This window comes from Globicephala melas, chromosome 17 (assembly GCF_963455315.2).
Source record: "Globicephala melas chromosome 17, mGloMel1.2, whole genome shotgun sequence".
Classification (NCBI taxonomy): Eukaryota; Metazoa; Chordata; class Mammalia; order Artiodactyla; family Delphinidae; genus Globicephala; species Globicephala melas.
The window spans coordinates 77526106-77544083 of NC_083330.1; the positions used below are offsets into that span (position 1 = coordinate 77526106).

General features: G+C 55.2%; 1 protein-coding gene across 1 annotated transcript in view; it reads right to left on the minus strand.

Annotated features, from left to right (window-relative positions):
* The window catches only part of SLC45A4 (solute carrier family 45 member 4), a 75894-nt gene extending 61217 nt beyond the window's left edge, over positions 1–14677 (minus strand). The window contains exon 1 of the mRNA XM_060287656.1: positions 14622–14677. The gene's annotated coding sequence lies outside the window, so the exon portion shown is untranslated. The remainder of the gene's footprint in view (positions 1–14621) is intronic.
* Positions 14678–17978: the final 3301 nt, after the last annotated feature.

Genomic DNA, 17978 nt, shown 5'->3' on the forward strand with positions numbered 1-17978 from the left:
TATTTGGTTAAAGAGGTGTTTTTCTTTGGGGCATCTGATAAGTCTATCAAGAAAAGACTTCAGGCCGTAAAAGGCTCACTGCGCCACCTCCCATCACACCACCCTCCAAGGGCTGCAGCAGGTGCAGCTGGGCCAATGGCCGCTGGGCTGGGGGCTCAGACGGGCAGCAGCAGACCAGCACCCTAAGGGTTCCATTGGGGGGGCGAGCCATGGGCCCCTGGGCTCTTGTGCTGCCCCACCCCGTGCAGGCCCAGGCCCCTCCCAGCTCCCAGAATTCCAACCCTCCCAACCGGATCACAACTTGTGCGTACAGGCCGGCCACTCCCACGCCCCGACCCCAAGCTAGTCCCCCCCCACCCGGCACTGGGGAACCAGCTCCCACCCAGGGAACCAGAACCTCACTTCTGCTCACAGCCCGCCCTATTCCACAGCTGCTGCCAGGACACGGAGCCAAGCGTGCCGCACAGCCCAGCTGCCGGTCCCCCTGCTGGCCTCCTCCAGCACCACCTCCCTCCGCTCCCGCCCAGTTCGGCCCGACGTCCCTGCGCCCAGGAGTGCTGGCTCTGCCCCTGCACGAAGGCACACGCTCCAACACCCAACCCAGGAGTGGATGGCCCCCGGAAGGCCCGATTTCCCATGCGATCTCATCCCTTCCTCTCGGGAGCCGGCAAGTCTCTCCACAGATACTGGGTCTTCAACTGCTTCGTGCGGGTGCAACACTGCAGCTGAAACTCTGCAAGTACTTCCTAGGCGCCAATTACTATTGCAGATGTTTTCTATATGTGCACTCACTCCATCCTTGCAACAGTTCAACGTGGTGAATACTATTCTTAGCCCCAATTTACAGACGAGAAAACTGAGGCACTAGAGGTCACTTGTCCAGAAGGATGCTAAGTGGTGGGCACACAGGAACAGCAGCCCTGCCAGCGGTACCGCCTCCCAGTGCTCTTATGAGCCATCAACAGTGTTGCTAATGGGCTGGGAGAGACAGCAGGAATCAGAGGGGAGAGGCCAGAGCCCCATCCTGGTCTTGCTTCTTCGTGGGAATCCTCCTCCTCCAAATGAAGAGGTCAGGCAGGCAGCTGGACACGGGTGTCTAGAACCACGGCACACTTTGGAAACGTGGCGTGAAACGGCACAGAGAGGCTGCTGGGTGCGAGGTGGGGAGCCAGCGAGGGCTGTGCTTGCTCCTTTCAAGGAAGAAATTAAAACCTGGCCTGATCAAAAGTCTTAGTTTAGGGCTTCCCTGGTGGCGCAGTGGTTGGGAGTCCGCCTGCCGATGCAGGGGACACGGGTTTGTGCCCCGGTCCGGGAGGATCCCACATGCTGCGGAGCGGCTGGGCCCGTGAGCCATGGCCGCTGGGCCTGCAGGTCCAGAGCCTGTGCTCTGCAACGGGAGAGGCCACAGCAGTGAGAGGCCCGCGTACCGCAAAAAAAAAAAAGGTTTAAAACAACCTTTACTTCACCTTTCACACACAATAACAACCATTAGAGTGAAGCATAAAGTCACAAAGATGTGATTTGACTTGTGGCTTCCCATAATTCTAATCCTTAGGGCTGCAGATGGGGTAAGAGATTGCTGAGAATTATCAGGAACTGCTGTGCTTCCTTTTCTGGAGAGCATGCAGAGGTGATCTGATAAGCGGGTGGGACTCTGGGTTCTTCCCCACTTAGCGGAGGTGGGCTGGAAAGGATCACACGTCCTGTCTCAAGAAAAACTAACTGGCCCAGTGGCAGAGGCGGGGGCGGGGGGGTCCCGGGTGGCTCTGGGCTCTGCAGAGGGGGCCCGGAGGAGGCCGGTGCTGAAGGCCGGAGGAAACCCCAGGCCCCCCTGCTCTGCCAGGCAAACAGACTCAGGGCAAAGCAGGCCCAGGACACAGGGGCACCAAGGGGAGCCTGGCCCTGCAGCTTCAGACCTAAGAAACACGCTGTCCCTCAAGTTATCAATGAAAAGGAGCTGGTGGGGGACTGGAATCCTAGACATCCCCCCAAAGAACTTGAAATAAAATACACATTCCTGGTGGCACAGTGGTTAAGAATCTGCCTGCCAGTGCAGGGGACACAGGTTCGAGCCGTGGCCCGGGAAGATCCCACATGCCACGGAGCAACTAAGCCCGTGCGCCACAAATACCGAGCCTGCGCTCTAGAGCCCGTGAGCCACAACTACTGAGCCTGTGCTCTAGAGCCCACAAGCCACAACTGCTGAGCCTGTGCACCACAACTACTGAAGCCTGCGCACCTAGAGCCTGTGCTCCGCAACAAGAGAAGCCACCGCAATGAGAAGCCCGCGCACCACAACGAAGAGTAGCCCCCACTCACCACGACTAGAGAAAGCACACGCGCAGCAACAAAGGCCCAATGCAGCCAAAACAAAAAAAAAAGAGCAAAACTTAAAAAGTACACATTACGATATTAGACTCCGCTATACACATTACATACACATAATGTGTATTATGTACAACATGCTATACTGTACAGTTAAATAATGTCATAACAGATAACTTGCTATAACATAATACACACACATATGAGAGAGTATACTGTACTATAATGTTACACCTTATATAAATGAATACATCCGTCTCATGGTACCCATGAGGGACTGGTTTCAGGACTCCCTTACGCTATAAAACTGCATGGTGTGGTCGGCCCTCCATATCCGTGGATGGGAAACCCGCAGGTGCGGGGTGGCCCGCTCTCCAAGCCACGGCCACATCCACCTCTGGGATTAACCACATAAGGGGCAGCGCCGGCAGAGGTCTAACCCAGCGCCCCTCTTGAGGACTTGGCACTAGCACCAAGGCCCCGCGAGTGGCAGCTGTGAGCCTGACCCTTCCACCTCGGCTTAGCTTGGGCTGGGAATTCCACCCGCCACCCAATATGACATTGCTCGGTTCTCTTGGACAACCTTGACTCTCGGAGGCTCCTGCTGCTAATTTTAACTACACTACATTCCCCACAAAGTGAACTGGAGCATCCCAATGTCACTGTCATGACAGCATCCCACAGCCGCTCTAGCTGGCGCTCGGACCACGGCTTTCAGACTCTCCAGTGCCATTGACGGACCCCCGAGTACAGTGGGCCGTCGCCCCACATCCCAGTCACAGCAGCCGGGAAACACCTCGAGCCACCGCCCTCGGGGCTGATCTCTGGAACTGCCAATCGGGGAGTGCCAGCCGCTCCATGTGACAGACCAGGCAGCCCACCGTGCAGGGCCCTCTACCAGGGCCCGGGGGACCATACTCGGGGGTGTCAGGAGACCCATGAATCCTCCATAACACACACAAAAGATGGTGTCTCTGCACTTTTGAGAGAAAGAGGTCCATAACTTTCAGCAAAGTCTCAAAGGAGTCCATGACCCCAACCAGGTGGAGGGAAGGAGGAGGGAAGCAGAGTCACTCTGCCCAGAGGGATTCTTGCTGTGATAGGGCTGTTACATCATCTTTTCATGATTTTTTAAAGTCAGTCTTTACTTTTGTAATTTCCTTTAGAATTTAGTTGAGCAATTTAGGTTCAAACAAACAAACAAAAAAGGCAGGTAGAAACAAAGAAAAGTGGAAAGATCAATTCTAAATTTAGGAAAACCGACAAGGACCAGCCTAGATTACTGCGGAGCTGAGAATTTTCTGGAGCACACACACACACTCACACACGCACACGCACGCACATACACACACACACGGTGACATCAGAAAGTAAAGATCAAACCACAATTTCTACAATTTATCCTAAAGGAAGAGACAAAAATACAAACCACTGTAGTAAAACGACTGTCATTCTGTCAAACGAAATAAAGTCAGCCTGGCAAGCCCTGATGTCTGGACTGGAGTCCAGGATAAATGTTATTTACTTGGTTCGCCAGGGCGATAATGAGCTTGTTTTGAACCTTCTGTATATTGTATTAGCTCATTCATTTTGAAAAGTAACCCAGGACGGGGCAAGCTGGGGAGGCACGAGTGAGAAAAAAACAGGCCAGCAAAACACTGGCCTCACATTTCATAAACAAACACGAGCTGTACTCCAGGTAATACGTTAATTTGATCTGCACTTAAACGTGGGGTCTGGGCATCGCCCATCTCCCTCAGACCCAGAGAACAGTCCTGCTCTTCCCTTGGTGCCTGGCTCCAGAGCCGTCTACCAGGCGCTGGGACCACGGGGTTCAGACCGCGATCCAGCCCAGGCTCTCCGCCCTCTTCCAGCCCCTCACTGTACCCCCAGCGCACGTGCATCAGGGGGCTCAAGCTGCCCTCGAGATGCTCCAAAGCTACCCTGCACACCACAGAGCCCATGTGCAGCCCCAGGAAAGGAGAAAGCGGCCTGTGCACAAGGGGCCTGAAACCCACAAGCCCATGGGGGGCCTGGGTTTCTCAGCGGCACTGCCAAGACCCCAACTTACCATAAAACCCACAGCTGTCAGCTCCCACGCCAGGCGGCAGAAGGCAGGAGGCTGGTCCCACATGCCGGCACACTCTGCCCAGGGGTAGAGCAGGAGAGCCGAGGGCACTGGGCTCCCAGGCTCCCGCCCTGACGCGTCACCACTGGTTGACCAGGACCCCCTGTGGAAGGCCACCCCACCTCCTACAGACCCCTCCCCTCGCATGGCCCTGGTCACTGCTGCTCCCAGTGCCCCTCGGCCCAGGGGTGGCTTCCAGAGGGGCTGCTGTGGTCCCGGAGCCCTGCCCACCCCTTTGTATGGTGCTAACTCTCCCGGCTCTGCCTGTGGAAGCCACCTGCTTCCTGCCACCAGCAGGATGAGAACGATACAGCCAGAGTACCCCTCCATGACACTGACACACATGCGGTCACCCCGGGGCACGGAAGCTGGCAACGGCAAATCCCGCGACCTCCAGACAAGTATGAAGGAGGGACTCTCTGAAGTTCTTGGTCAATTTGTTATCAAATCAAGACAAAACCCATCAGCCTTGAAACTGACCCTCAGCTGCAAGACAGTAAGTAGGAAGTGCAAGCAGATTCTGAGGCCTGCGTGCCCTCAGGGCCCAAGGCACACGTGACTCATGAGAACTGGGTTCACACACATACGTGCAGCCACTGCCACTCGGGTCAGTGGCGAGGAAAACAGAACCTAAAGGCAACTCCACATAAACTGGACATGTAGGCCCTATTTAACGCAAATTAGCAATTCACCGTAAAGACAGCAATTTACTTATATCACACCCACAACGTGGAAAAAACGCATGGCGCTCTGCAAAGTACAGGATGGAACCACAAAGGCACCACTGCCGACGGCCACATGTGCTCCCTCTGGCTTCCAGGGGTGGGGAGGCAGTTATGCTGGGAAATGAACACTGTCAGTCCCTCAATCCCATTATTAAAGATAAGAATATCTCACTTCCCTGGTGGTGCAGTGGTTGAGAATCTGCCTGCCAACACAGGGGACACGGGTTCGAGCCCTGGTCCGGGAAGATCCCACATGCCGCGGAGCAACTAAGCCGGTGCGCCACAACTACTGAGCCTGCGCTCTAGAGCCCGTGTGCCACAACTACTGAAGCCCGCGCTCTAGAGCCCACGAGCCACAGCGAAGAGTAGGTCCCACTCACCACAACCAGAGAAAGCCCGCACAGAGCAACGAAGACCCGACACAGCAATCAATCAATCAATAGAAATGGGGATAACAGCTCATCAAGGGCTCTTTTACGTTCAAATGCCAGAAGCTGTGCGTGAAAGCTGCCCAGCACTCAGCAGACGCCAGGGCGGACGGAGCCCCTTCTCGGCCCCCCACCTGCTACCCTGCGACGGGTTCCGCGGCAGAGAAACTGGTCTGCAGCAGCCACCTTCCCGCGGGGACCTGGGGGGTGTGCAGGCTTCACCAAGCGGATACAGCTTCAGTCTCATCTCCTGAGCTGCCCAGGAGCCCCGGCCGCAGCAAGAACACGGGGACCCTGAGGAGGGGAGACTGGAAACCAGGCCAGGAGAGCAGCTGGGTGAGTGGGGAGCGACACGCACTGACCGGGGCAGGGGGCTTGGTTGATCCGTGAGCAAACACACTTAAGCCACGTCTAATCCGTGTGCTTCGACAGGCACGTGCTGAAGGCAGCTCCTTCCCATCAGCTGAACCGCAGTGGGCAGGGCACAGCGGGGCCCCACAGATGCCACTCGTGGCAGAGAAGAATGGATCTGAGAAGTTCAAGGACTCCATGCCGGCCAGCAGCACATCTCGCCCCGTCCTCCAGCTCTGGGGCAAAGGCCTTGCCCCGCCCAGCAGTCCAGGCGGTCAGGCTCCGGCGAGGGCAGCACCATCGAAGCTTGGCGGTGCCTCTTCCCCGGACACATCACTGTGGCAACCCAGGTGGGGTCGTCACTTATTAAAATAGATGTAGTTGAAGGGGCATCCCATCTCCACCATCCAAAGCAGCACTGCGTCCTCAGGCCCTGACAGTCAGGCTTTATTTCTTCCTGAGCCAGCTATAAGAGCCTCCACTTCCAAGAAACCCTCCCTGAATAGGCTCACCTGAGGATGATAATAATTATCTTGTGTGTTCGGCCAGCACAGTCATCACTCTTGTTTGTGTATTATTCTTCAGCTGTCACCTCTCTGCTTAGGCTAAAACTGTTTTTGCATCTCCCACTGTCCCTAGCAGATTTTCTAACAGAGGCATTCAATCCCGAGACAGAATTCCAGATGGACTCCTTAAGGCCTCTGGGCCTCAGTTTTCTCATCTATACACCGGGGATACCACCCCTCCCGTGCAGAGTGACCAGCAAATTCAGAAGTTAACCCGGGGGCTTCCCTGGTGGTGCAGTGGTTGCGAGTCCGCCCGCCGATGCAGGGGACACGGGTTCGTGCCCCGGTTTGGGAGGATCCCACATGCCGCGGAGCGGCTGGGCCCGTGAGCCATGGCCGCTGAGCCTGTGCTCCGCAACGGGAGAGGCCACAACAGTGAGAGGCCCGCGTACCGCAAAAAAAAAAAAAAAAAAAAAAACTGTTAAAACTCTCCCCAAACCATATGGTAGCCAGGCAGGCGGCATGGCCTGCACTCCCTGGGCTTCCAGGCTCTCCCAGCCCCTCGAGACCGAATCAAAGGCCTATCTGAACTTCACAACCACAAACTGCCCCCTTCCACAGGGCTCTTATCGGCGCACAGCCTCTCCGCAGTTGCTCAAACGGTCAGGAATTAACCAAGGACTGATAGCTAGCCGGTGACACTGCCCGTCGTCTACCTGCACCCCCAGGATGCCGCACGAGCCCTCCGTCTCTTCTCACCGTCTGCGGTGTTAGCGTGACTGCCACCGCCTTGTTCACTTGCTGAAAACATGGTCCCCATTTTCTTTCGCGTCTGGTGAGTGTTAAACATTTCATTCTGTGGAAATGCACTGATATTTTCCACACGGAGTCACAGCACTGAAGAGAAAACCATGATCCCCAAACTTCAGAAACACGTATATGCGTCTGGGTGGAGGCGACCCCCAGGGCTCACGGTGCCACGGAGGAGACCCAAGACCTCGGGCCCAGCACCCCCATGGGTGAGCTCCAAGGCTCAGCCGCTTACTGTGTGGCTTCAGGCGAGTCGCTTAACCTCTCTGTGCCTCCTTTTCCTCTCTAAAATGCAGCACAGACCCGGCCGGGTTGTTAGAGGCTGAGCCGAGTGCTCTGCACAGGACCCAGCCCTCCACGTGTTACTTCCCTGGGCCCGCTAAGTGCCAGGAACAAGTACGCATTATGCTCCCCTGCTTCTAACAGAGGCTGAAGCTCCGAGCTGTGGGCGGCTTCTGGGCCAAGGTCACCACGTCAGCGATGGCACAGCCCCGGGCTCTACATTTCTGCTGCAGAGTAAGGCACAGGGCCCCTCCGGATCCTCTTCAGAATTAAGAACACTTTCAACATCTGAATAATTCAAGGATGAGCTAGCTAGGCATGTTTTAGACAGCCCTGAGCTTTGTCTCAGCTGCCCGTCCCACTAGGCTCGCTGAGAACCTAGCCCACCGTCTGGCAAATCCAAGAAAAGGGCAGCCTCAACCCCACAATCCTCCCCAGCACCAAGTCCCAGCTGCCTTTGGTGGGCACCAGAATGACGGAGAAGCAGCGCTGGAGGCCCCCGGAAGGCCCGGCTCCAAATCCCAGCTGCCCTCGGTGGGTGCCCAGAGTGACAGAGAAGCAGCGCTGGAGGCCCCCGGAAGGCCCAGCTCCAACCAGCAGAGGGCCTGATGGGGAGGCTTTTTGTCCACCGAGCTTTTAATGCGACAGTTTTACGTAAGTGATGTTAAAAAGCCACTAACGGTGACTCTAGTATCCCAGTTCCCCCAGCACGACATGCATACTGAACCCCGCTGTGCAGGGTCACCTGGGCACCCTGATCTCCCGTGGGCAGCCCAGGCCTGTCTCTAAGCCCTTGTTGTAAGGGCCTTAACCCTTGATTTTAGCATCAGGGCCCAAAATGCCAAGTGTAAACTGGGATTTGTGCGCAGAGCTCAATGGAGGCTCCTCACCCAACCCCCCTCCACAGGGCGGGTGAGGCTGCACCGCCTGGCCCATCTCCTCACTACCTGGATACACCCCAGGATCCCTGGAACATGACCCCACCTTCACTTATCTCTAGAAACAAAGGTTCTGCCTCACAATCTGAGGAACCATGTTGTCCACATTCAACGTGAAGCATTCCTAAGTGGATTGCTAACAGCTGGATCTGAGGACAAACGATGGTAGGACTTGAAGCTGACCCCCATGAGCAACGTCCACAGAGCTGGGCGAGCAGCCTTGCCCTCCTCCCCACCACGTGAATTAGCAGAGACCCCTGGCTACTCAGGATCTCTCACGGGTCACAGGCTATCCCCCAACACCGCGTTCTACAGCCCTGGAGCCAAAGAACTTCCTGTTTCAGGGCGTGAAGGCAGAGCAATCTGTCGTTGTTTAATTACTAAACTTACTTTCCTATCCAATTTCAATTGGCTCTTAGGCTAAACACAGTAAGTGTCCATGCTTTGAGAGCATCTCCAGCTTAGCTAAGAGAACACCAGCCCAGGACTTCCAAACAGCTCGGAGGAAGGTTTGGGAACTAACACCAACCTCACCCGCTTCTCAGGGAGAGAGGCCCCATTTCCACAAACCCCGACCCGTCAGGCTCCTCTGTACCCCCAGGGGCCCTCCCCCAGCCCAGGGGCCCTCGCCCTGGAGACCAGCAAAGACCGCGCTCTCCTCCCTGCAGACACACTCACTGCAGCCAGAGAAGGGAGCCGGGCAGAGCAAGCTGACAGGATCCCCGCAGGGCGAACGAAAACCTCTTTAACTCAAAGCACTATTCCATAGGCTTCAATTTTAACCCAACCAAATAAAAACGCGTTGCCACTAACCAAAATGCGCACACTTACAAGCTGTATTGCCTTTTGCCCTTTAACACAGTCCATCTGGGAAACATGCAATCAAATATGCAAGTACACGTGTATCAGCATGGACGCCACCACTTAGTGAAGTAGTGGCAGATACTCTACCCCTCCATCCACCGAGCACAGTAAGGTGACAGAGCAGCACCGCACCTTAAGGCATGGGTGCAAACGCAAAGGCGTTCTCAGGGTTCTCAGGTGTGGGTGACTTGGAGAGTCTGGGTTCACAGATCCTCAGCGCTGAACTGCCTGTGACACGGCCGGTGGTGAAGTCCCAGCCTCAGTGCCCTCCCCCTCCACCAAGGTCACCTTCACACTCTCCCTTCCTCAGTCCCTGTGGTGGGGTGTAACAGGCATCAAGGACAGGTGGGTAATTCCTTTAATTGAGGCACCTTAAAGGGACCCTCCCCCCACAACCCAGCTAGCTCTTTAAGACACGCTTGCCAATGTTTTTATTTTGTACATCCAGTAATTATCGAGATCAACAATACATTTCTGCTTCTGTGACCACTTTTGCACTGACGATATTTACAGTGACAAAAAATTCTTCTGGATTAACACAGCCTCACAATCACAGAAATGTTTTAAATTGCGGTTTATGTGTACTCTGGGGACAGAGAAGTGTGAACAATGACCGATAAAAGGCTTTCAAGTATCAAAGTGCGTGGCCTTAGAGTAAAATCCGGGAGGGAAAGTGGAGCAAACATAGGAGCTCAGGAAGAAACGAAGATGCACATGTTAAAACTGTTCAGAACACTTTGCTCCTTTTTTCAAAGGGCGATGGTAGGCTTTCAAGTCATTAGAGCGTTTCATTATTTTAAACGACAAGGAAAAAGTTTAGATGTCAACTTAAAAAGGTGCCCATAGTTTTTCAAAGTTATTTTACAGAACGGGTCAAAAATGTCTGAAGATCTCTGCTTTAAGGCAATATACCTCTGAAACAGCCCCAACTTAACAGGTGATCGCAATGGTGAAAGCGCAGCCTTCCACACCCTCAGCTGGTGCCCCTCCTCCGTCCATGCCCTCTGGATAAACAAGTTCATCCCAAACCCCTCCCCTCAAGATAATTGATGGGAAAATATTCCTTTCTCTTTCCAAACCCAAACTCATCCTCTTTTGGATAAATACGTTTCCTTAAAATGGTGACGAAAACGTTGGCAACGAGGAGATTATTTACTGTTGTCTGGCCTTGCAATATCCAAGTGGTCGCTTAAAACTGTGCAGCGAGATCTGCATGTAAAAGTACAGCAACCACTACATCTGGACCAGAGATGCACTCTCTTTATCTGTATTAAGGGTTTGCTATGAATTTTGCACTCAAGATTTTCCTTTCTTTGAAATGGGAAGAATTTGATTGCCAACCAGTTCACCTGGCTCCAGGATTTAAAGACAAAACCCCAGGAGAGACCCTCCAGCAAACTCCAAAAACTCAAAACCAGCTGCGCCACATAATCCCAGGTTGGAAAGTACTTTTTCAAGGCGGCACAATAAAGCACCTCTCGGGCACTGCTTCAGGAATGCAGGTTTCCTCACTGCCAGCGAAATCCTTCAACAGGCTTGGGAGGATGCAAACACCAACGACCCAGGTGGAACAAAGCTTCCCTCACCTGGGCTTGGGGCCAAGCAGAGTGCGGGGGAGTGAGGGCAAGGCAGCCTTGCTCAGTAACTTGAAAAGACTCTGCAAATCCTCCAGCTGCGGGAGGATCCCACCTTAGGACAGCCAGCACCCCAACCCTGCACTTGGGGGGCAAAATGCCCAGCACAGCGTGCGCCCTCATTGGGGGCTCCCTGCGGGCCCTGCTATGGACCCTGGTGACCTCTGTCTTGCGTGAGCTTCCAAACTAGCCAAAGAGAACTCAGAAACCTCTCCAACCTTGGGAACCTGTTTCCTTTCCCATCATCTCTCTCAAAAAGCTAGCAGTGTACTTAACCCAAGATGAGCGCACTCAACAAACGACCCAGACAGACCCACTGCCCATGCATCCGGGCAGCACATCCGCATCGGCTATGGTGGGAACGACAAGTGTCCAGGCCCTGCTGCAGGACCCGGGTGTAAAAGGAACACTTAGTGCCACGGAAACAGCGGGGATCATGCTGTTGCCCCGCAAGCCTGTGGGTCTTAATCTTCTTAAAATGCCTCCTCTAAAAGTCACTTGCCAAAGGAGCAGCGACACAAAGCAATGTCACCACTGCCCAAGTGGCAGCGGGATGGAAATGACTGCCGTGAATACTGCTGTGAACAGAGGCAGGGAAGCCTCCTTTGCACCCACATTGAAAAGGTCCACAATCTCCCCGTTCGCGGAAGTGCCTTATTTCACAAAGGCTTAGTTAGCATTTGATACCCTTAAAAAAAAAAAAGCCACTCGAAGCACATTTTGAAAGTTCCATGTTTAAAAAGATCCTTGTTCATTGATTTTGGTGGGATAATTAAGCTGATGTAAACAAGGGGACCTTGTCCAGGCACGGGTGGGGGAGGGGTGGCGGGCCTGGCCTCGGCCTGGGAGCCCCTGCTCGGGGGGTCCCCTCCTGCCCCCTCCTTTCTATGTGGCCTCTCTTCATCTGGGAGGCTTTTTCCCTCCGGTCAGATTTCCACTCGGCAGAGCTAAAGTGCTCTCATGTCTCCTGGCTTGGAGTCGAGGCAGCCCTCCTAATGGGGTTTTGCTGAGTACACCTTCATCAACAGAATTCTGCTGTGATTAAAAAAAAAAAAAAATCTAGGAAACCAGAGGAAGCGAGTGCGGAGCAGCATCCTCACCCGTCCTCAGTAGGGAACACGGCTTCCAGCGCATTCCGGCTCCGCAAATTACAGACACAGGTCTGCCAGGGGTGTTCCCGAGGAGGGCACTGCAATTTGGGGTTGTCTGCCACCTACGGCGCTCACCAGTCACCCTCACTCCGTGCCAGGCTGTTAGGTCACGAACCACCCCTGCCGGCTACACAGGTCCGGGCTTCCGGGCCCCACAGGACGAGTGAGAGAGGGCAGAGGGTGCAGACGACTGACGGGGACCAACCGGCGCCACAGGCAGCAAATGAGAGCAAAGCCCAGACCCCGGGGAAGCCCGTCCACTCTCCTCCCCACCCGCCCCTCTGACAACACGGACAAAACCAATCCAACACCAAGCAGCCTAAATGCTGGCTAAAATACCTTCCTGGGCCCCCTTCCTCCACTGGGGCTGGGGAGCTGCCACAGCCGCAGCCCCTCCTCCCCTGCAGACCTGCAGGGCGGGATCTCCCAGCTCCGAGAGGGCAGGGTCCCGTTCCCAGGCTCCTCCCGCCCCGTCCCACTCTCCAACAAGCAAAGTTGAAGGCAGAGAGGGCCCCAGGACGTTAAAAACTGCAAGCCGCCTTGGAGATCACCCAGTCCAATCTCTGCTCTGCTTTCACGATGCGACAAGGGCCAAGGCTGCAGCACGCATCTCTGCAAGGGAAGCTGGCAACTCTCACAGGCCCAGAGCCCCCTGGGCAGCCTCCCCGGGGGGACACCCAGTCCACACAACACCCGACACTAAATACCTCATATGCATTTCAAATGTATCTCAAACGATCCCCTTCTCCCCTTTACAGCTGCTGCCCATGAAAAACAATTAGCCTGAATGGGACTGAAAGTCCTGATTTTTAAGACAACCTACTCCCCACCCTCTCTCCAGAAGCCCTGGCGTTTTATGTCTGCCTGGGTCTTCCCACCTGGGGCCTACATGGCTCCAGGCCACAGTCACTGCACCTCCCCACCTTCAAGTGGATTCTGCAAGATCTCTCAAGCACTGAATAAACTCTTACTCCTTCTTTTAATACATAATTCAGATCTAGCAGCAAAGTGAGAAGATTATTGCTTTTTTTTAAAGGAGGCTGGGGTCACTGTTGCTCATGCCCAGCCATTTAGTACACTTCATCGGTAAACCAATGCTCCAGTTTTTTTATATTCTTCCTTTTTCTCCTATTACAAGCACAAAATGGAAGAGGTGAAAGATTCCCCCTGTGGGTAACCCTACCTGTCCGTTACTGACGGGAGAAGCAGAGACGCTGAGGTGCAGGGAAGGGCAGGGCTCACTCATGTAATGCCGCAAAGATCGGCCTGGGTTTTCCCAGGAGAAACAGGCTTCGATCCGGACAATCATGTGAACCCACAACAGCTGCTTCGATCACTCATCCCCTACACCCTCCTGCCGCCCCAGGCCTTAGGCTACGAGATGCCCCCCAAACCAGAAGCGACAAGGCCCCTTTTTGTGGGAGTCAACTGGGGTATCCAATGGGGCTGATTGGCTCAGTCTGACCCATCAGTGCCCCCACTGGAAAGGAAAAAAATCTCACACTCCCTAGGAGATCAAGTGTGTGTCCCCCCCCACACACACAAACACACACCTAGAATCACTATGAATGGTTAATCAGGAGGCTGTGCTTTTTTTTTTTTCAAACCACCGCCCCTCCCATTTTGACATACCTCCTCTGAAAAAGCCCTTTGCTGGAATGTGTTCCCCCGGAGCCCAGTCAAGAGCAACACACCTTGGGGAGGAATGGGTTAAGTTCAAGAGCTCTAGGAGGGCGAGGCTGGAGGGAAAGGGAAAGCGGTGCAGAGATGCAGATGAATATGCCGGGACTTCTGCAGGGCAGGGGCTCTGGACCTGGATGCACCGAGGCACTGGCCCCTCTCCTCCAGGCACAGCTTGGCTGCGGGAAATAGAGGTGTCTTCAAAGGGACAGACCAGAGGACAGTGCAGATAAGACAAAAACACAGGCACAGCCCCGGGGGTCAGCTCGGAGTTCCAAGTGTGGAAGCCCGGCTAGGCGTGCTGAGGGCGTGCGTGTGCTGGGGGCAGGAGGGGTTCAGGCAAAGGGGACAGAGGCTGAACTCTCAGAAGTTGGCGACATCAAACCGAGGGCGCAGGGAAGGGTCGGGACCTAGGGGGCGAGGCGCCAGGCTTCCTCCGGGTAGAGTAACCCGAGAAGACAGGGGTGGGGGACGCTGAGGGATGCGACCAGGACAGGGTCCATGGGAAGGTGCACACCGCGGCGAGGGGCCCGGGATGTTCCAGGAGGCTGGGGGGACGAAGACGAGGACGGGCAGGTGCAGTCGGGGAGAAGGGAGAGGGCCAAGGACAGGGGCGGGTGTCCGGGCGGGAGAAGGCTCCCGGCCATGGCGTGGGAGCACCCTCCCCGGGGAAGAGATGCCGAGGAGGGCCGGGAGCGGGACCCGGAGCTCGAGGCCGCGCGGGGATGGGGTGGACATGGGAAGCAGCAGGTGCCGGGTGCCCAGGTGCGGGGTAGGGGGCGGCTGCCCGGCCGCTCACCTGTCTCCTCCGGCCGGGGCCGCGGGGCGGCGGCGCGGCTGGGCGGCCGGGCCGGGCCGGGCAGTGGCGGCGGGGGCGCGGCGCTCCGGGGGCGGCGGCGGCGGGACCCGGCGGCGGCTGCTCCTCGGCCGGCCGGCCGGGCAGGCGGTCAGTCAGCGATAGACCCGGGGTCAGAAGGAGCGCTTGCGAGGCTGTGGCCGGCGCGCGGGGACAACGCCGCTTTATCAGGTCGGAAACAGCCGCCGCGCGCCGCTTCCGCTGACGCAGCGCCGGCCTGCGCTCATGACTATGCAGCAGCCGCCGCGGGGGTCAGGGCGGGGCTCGCGTCGTGCGCGCCGATTGGTCTCCGTGCACCCCGCCCACTGCTAGGCCCCGCCCCGCCTGCCGAGGCCCCGCCCCTGGCCGCATCCAGCCTCCGGCCTCGGGGTAGGGGCTGCCGTGCCTAACCCCCCAGCCCCCGCTCCTCGAGGCTTGAGCACCAGACCCTAACCTGGAGCCCTGACCCCCGACCCCGGCTGCGTGCCTCTCGGTAGCCGCGGGAGGGAGAACCTGCAACCCCCGTCTCTCCCGTTCACCCCGCTCCTCCCTCTCCCCAAACGCCCTCCTCGCAGAGGGGCCTGGAGAGCCCCTTGGCCCGCCACCAGCCTAGACCTCTGCAAACTCCCTCCTCCCAGCCCAACCCCCGCCCCCAGCCCTTGACGGGAAGGGTGGGCTCCGCCGCCAGGTGCGACGGCAAACACCCTCCTCTTACCCTCCACTCGGTTGTCCCTACCTCGCCCTGATACATCTCCCCCTCCCCGCACCATCCCCATCTCCCACGCTCAGTGCGCCCCCCTCCCCACCCCCTGCCCCTTCCAGTCGATGAGCGCCCCGGAGAGCTGGGGAGGACCCCGGACCTGGGGCCTTCCACTCCGCAGCCTGACTCATGGCACGGCACCGATCCAGTATCAGCCAACAAGCAGAGTGGCTGTAATCCCTGGGATGGGGCTAATGGGAACTCCTGGGGACAAGGTCGGGGAAGGCAGCTTGATAAATAGTGAAACAGATGATATAATGGGCTGAGGTCAGACAGCCCTGCGCCCATGCCAGGGTTTAAGTGGCTTTGGAGAAATTACTTCACCTCTCAGAGCCTGGGTGTCCTCATCTGTAATACAGAGATCATAAAATCCATCTCATGGAGTTGCTGAAGGGATTGAGACATAAAGAGTGCACTGCACAGCCTCCGGAGCAGTAAAAATGGGGAAATCTGATAATATGAAGTGTTGACAGGGAAGTGGAGCAACTGGAACTCTCATACCCCACTTAGTGGGGCTGCAAAGTGATACAGCCATCTTGGAAATCTGTTTAGAAGTACTGGATTCTATGTAAACCCTATGACCTCCTAGATGCTTATCTTATATGAGCCTTTTTCTGTTCATAGCAGCACTGTTTGTAATAGCCAGAAAGTGGAAGTTACCCAAATGCCTATCAACCATAGAATGAATACATAAATTGTGATATATTCACATAATGCAATGACAATGAATAATCTGTTACTACATACAACAATGTGGATGACTCTCACACATGATTTTGAGGGGGAAAAAAAGCCAGACCCTAAAGCATGCAGAATTTCATGTAGATAAATTGGTAGAAATGTATAAATGGTGGTAGAAATTAGGATAGTGATTAATCTTGGAGGAGGGAGTGCCAGAGCCAGGACACAGAGGGAGTATCTGGGGTGCTGGTGAGGTTCTCTTTCTTGATCTGGGTGCTGGTTACATGGATGTGTTCTGTTTATGAAATGTTCTCCAGTTGCGCATTCATCACGTGCGTGCTTTTCCGTGTGTATGTGATACTTCAATGAGGGGTTACTAAGAACATCAGGAGTGTATATATAAAGAGCCCAAAGTGGCCCCTGACATGTTGTGAGTGCTCATAACTATCTATTGACCTGCGCTGTTGGGTTTTGGCTCTTACGGCCAGAGGATGGAGGCAGAAGCAACTCCACCTGTCCTGTGTGCCAGCTGTATGGTCGTGGGCACCTTACTTCACCTTCCAGAGTCCTCATCTGTTCATGAGACTTCTGATAATACCTAGCTCACAAGTCATCATGAGGATTAAATAACGCTTTTTAAGAAGACTTGATATAGTAAGGAGCACAGCATAAGGACTTAATAACTTTGTTTAATTATTCACTAAACGCTGGTATTTATTGAATCTTCTTTATTTTCATTCATTCAGCAAATAATTACTGAGTGCCTGCTATGTGCTGTGTACATGCCAGGTTCTAGGACAAGAGCTGGCAGCAAGATCTGCTTGCTATCCTTAAGGATCCCATAGTGGAATGGGAAACACAGATGCCCATCCACCATAGAACAGATACATAAATTGTGAGATAGTCACACAATGGAATGATAGCAATGACAATGCAGCTTACTAGCCTCTGTAGCTGTGGAGCCTTGCGTAGGATCTGACCCTCAGTAGGCTCTCCGTAAGTGCTTCTGAAAGTGTAAAGAAATGCATGAGATACAGAAACATCAGATGAATTGCCTTCTGTAATCCAGAGCTCCACACAGAGATTGGACAGAGAGCAAAGTTAAAGAAAAGCACAGCTCCAACGTGCACGTGCCCAACGCTGCACGTGTGCATGTACGTGCGTATATGCATGTACATGTGCACGCACTTGCACGAGGACCGGGAACAGGGCCACTCTGCCAACACTCCATGCCAGCCTAACCAGCCAGGTCCTCATCCAGGTGCTACCACCAAGTAAGGTGTTGTGGACTGCATGCTTGTATCCCCCCAGAATTCATCTTGAAGCCCTACCCACAGTGGGATGATATTTGGAGGTGGGCCCTTGGGAGGTAATAAGGTCGTGGGGATGGAGCCTTCCTGATGGGACTAGTGCCCTTGTAAGAAGAGACAGGGGAGAGCTTTCTTCCACTCTCTCTGCGTGCATGCACCAAGGAAGGCTGGGTGAGGTTGTAACCTGGAGGAGGACACCCTCCCCAGAACCCCATGCTGGCACCCTGATCTCAGATTTCCCAGCACTCGGAACTGGGAGAAATAGGTGTTTGCTGTTTAAGCCGGCCAGTCTATGGTATTCTTGTTGTAGCAGCCTGAGCTGACCAAGATGGAGCAGAAAATGTGCCGGTGGCCTGTGGCCCCACCATCCAGCTGCCCAGCGTGGCCTGGGAATGGGGCCGACGGGGCCCCTACCCGGCTTCTCCTCACTCCCCCTGAATGGCTGACCCCCCAGTCATGTAAGGAGAGAGCTGGACACATGGGAGACCCTCTTGCCCTGGACTCTGGCCTGGCTCCAGAGCAGGGTGTGTGTGGGCACCTACCTGTCACAGGTGTGCAACCCGGGCAGTT